We start from the raw sequence: 3,568 nt of genomic DNA, 5'->3' as shown, positions 1-3,568 counted from the left end.
TTTTTTTTTCAACTTTTTCAGCTTTTTTCTGCAGACATCCTCAGCGTAAAGGCATCCACACAGCATTTTCGCAGGAAATGCAAATTTTTCTAGTTTCTGTTAAGTTCCTCCCATAATACCAATCACCCAGAAAAGCTTTTATCTACCCTAGTCTATTTGTGCCTTTGTGACACAAGGTCAAATCACTTTCCCACTGTTAAAACAAGCACTGAATGCTATTGTTTATCTGATGTAGCTCTTGCACAATTGAGCCTATGTTAGGTGGATCTGTCTTTGGCTATTATCGCTGCATCTGTCTAAGAGTCCTTGCACTGTGTTAGCTGCGACCCATGGAAATAAGTGCTTTTTTGCCTGAGTCCTCAGTATATATTTACATACTAAATCTCTCTGTGGTTACATGTGTTATGAGTATTGGTTAGAGCTTTGACCAGTGGGAACTCATATTGTAAACATGCAATATTGGAAAACAGTCAATTCTTAGATCAACTATCAGTAAAATAGTAAATTTTGTATTTTTCGTCTCTGCTCTTGATTTACATTTCTACATTTTTCTTATATTTGCCAGTTCCAGCATAATTCATCAACTTTCACAGATGAACAAAACCTGCTTTTGTTAAATGCAGCAATGTATCGCAAATCGACCTTTGCAAACTGGGCATGTGTGACATTACACATGATTTTTGCCAGGGGCCCAAAAGAATTGCTTAGAGATGGAAGTTTTCACTGGGTGGAATTGCCCAGAAATAGGCCAGACTGAATAAAACATATGAAAGCCCAGGAGTTCAAGTATTTTGTAAGGAGGTGATCATAACAGTTTTCTTAAACTGCTTTATAAATCAGCCCATTTTTATTCGCATAAAATGTGAATAATATTATCATATGACCATAAAAAACTGATTTGATTTTCCACCACCAGCTACCATCACCACTGACTACTTTATAAAATAAAAAGTTGAGTGATAACTCCCCCAGTATTGGGCATTTAAAGAGGAACTAAACACCAATTTTAAACTATGTGGTGTATTAAGTATAACAAGCATTTATATTTCTGCAGAAATACTGCAAATTATTTAAGCCTTTATTTTTAATCATTAAAAAGCAATTATTAAAAATAAAACATCTTTCTACTTTGTTTTTGATACACTTCAATTGTATAAGAAATAACTACTAATCATCAAAACAGCCAGGTCATCCCAATACACCTAAAATCCATATTTCAGTTCATTTGGAGATTCAGAGCAAAAACATTGTTTATGTGTCTCACTGCCTGTCAGGGTTGCTCAGAGTATGATTGTCAGCATATAAACAAATCTAACATTTTTTGTGCTGGCACTGCACCACAGGGTGTCAGTCAGCTGCAGCTTGGATCAGTGGAGCCCATTCACAGGAGTGATTTTCCTGACGAGTGTTGTGGATAGAAAGAAGCCCACACTGGGAGCTGTAACCTGGAGTCATGGCACGCACGCATTTGGAAACACTGCTTCTCAAAACCAAAGCACACAAACACTCATGGTTGATATCAAAATATTGATAGTATATATAAAGTAGTATCATAGACGCCTTTCTGTCTTCCTGTTGCTCATATGTCAACATGCGTTTTAAACCATTCATTTAGTAGGTGTCCCAGTTATGCCAAATGCACATGCACCCCAAGCTGAAGTATGAAGACCACTAGGTGGTCCTCTCTACTCTGTCCTCATTCCACTTAGGAACATTTTTTGACTACTTCATGTGCCAGTGTTTCTATTCTCCCCCCAACAACAAGCCACATTACTAGCCTGTTACTTTATAACCTATTTATGAGCTATTTCACCCCCCCCCCCTTTTTTTAGTAAGCATTACACAATATCCCTGTCCTCATTTTTAGAATAATGTCATCCAATGCCATGTAGTTATTTACAATTATATACTAAAGAACTGAAGGACTGAGCTGCATCTTTCTTTTAATGGGAATGACAGCAGTGGATTTGCGTGCAATGCTGCCCTCTGTCTTTGAACTGAGGTACTGGATTTCAGTTAATTTGTGATTCTCCTGACAAAGTGACTGTGCAACTACTGCAAAACAGTAATAATATATGTAAAAAATAATTAAGCTTATATTTACATTTTTTGACATGGGTTTAAATAAAACAATAAACAAATAAATCTCAATTTTATTTTATTTATTTATTTATTTATTTTTTGGGGGGGGGGGGAACAGTGTTAGCAAGACTACTTTTGGCTTTTATGCCACTGTGCCTGCTGTTCAAGCAGACGAGCAACTCCATTGATATATAAAACATAATTTTTTACTGGAAAAAAATAATAATAAAAAGAATAGTCACATTTTTGATAGCACCTTACCTACTGTTTCCTGCAACTGGATGTCTATGCATGTCACTCAAGGGTAGGTACATTATTATGTCCACCTGCATAACTACAACTGATCGATGTCAAGTCTGGCTCATATGAATAAATTCTCTTTTTCATTCTCTTTTTGTGTCCAAGCTTTTGGACAGATAAACATCAAATGCCGTTATAACAGTGTAAACATATGCAAAAGCAAAAATCTATCTGTGCTTTACATATTGTTGATAAACCTTACTCCAGTACAAAAAGCTGAGATGAACTTAGTCTGCCTTCCTAAAACCTTAACACCAACTAGTTCTGAATAAGCTATACCTTGGTAGGCTAGTCCGGCACTCTCATCTGACAGCAAGACGGTTCCTTGTTAGAATCTCTAAGTCAGTTTAAGTCTTTTTGTACATCCTCAATGGACCTGGGTAGATTCTGCATGAAGCACTGTATGAGCATGCAGCTATAGGGTGATGTAAAACTCTAAAGTACTCAGAGTTAAGACTAGAAAAGTACTATATAAATTTGAGTCTATGTACATAACTACAACAGAATAAGATTAAACACTTAAAGTAGAGTAAAGTAAAGTTGAGGATATAAATTGGCACAGGGATCATTAGAAGATTATGAAGTGTATAAGCCATTTTTCTTTTCTTTGCAGTCCATCAAGTGCTCTTCTCTTGTTCAGGGTCCCTGCTGTCACGTTCCAGCCATCCTGCTGACTGACTCCTCTATGACTGAAGCTTCCAACTCATCCTGGACTGGCAAAATCTCATTCTTTGCCTTCATTTTTTTAAGTAGTGACATCTCGACATCTCCAGTAGACCTTGTGCCTTAGCTACATCTGAGTGACAGCCAGGACCTTTACTGTTCTCCCCTTTCATACTTTGAAGACATGAATAACTGCTGCAGAGACTTTTGAGTTGCAGAACTTTCAGCATTTCAATACTTTCCTATTATGGGTGAACTTACATTCTTCATTTATGCTCAGATATATTGCCAGAAGTATTCACTCACCCATCTAAAGTATTTAATACATGTGTTTCAATCACTTCCACGGCCACAGGTGTATAAAATCAAGAGGTGAGGCATGCAGACTGCATCTGCAAACATTTGTGAAAGAATGGGTCGCTCTCAGAGCTCAGTGAATTGCAGGATGGTACTGTGAAAGGATGCCACCTGTGCAACAAGTCCAGTGTGAAATATTCTCACTACTATTCCAAAGTCAGCTGTT

This window comes from Pundamilia nyererei, unplaced genomic scaffold (genome assembly GCF_000239375.1).
Source record: "Pundamilia nyererei isolate P.nyererei 1_Seehausen unplaced genomic scaffold, PunNye1.0 scaffold00063, whole genome shotgun sequence".
Lineage (NCBI taxonomy): Eukaryota > Metazoa > Chordata > Actinopteri > Cichliformes > Cichlidae > Pundamilia > Pundamilia nyererei.
The sequence above is the reverse complement of the archived record's forward strand: the minus strand, read 5'-3'. Positions refer to the sequence as shown.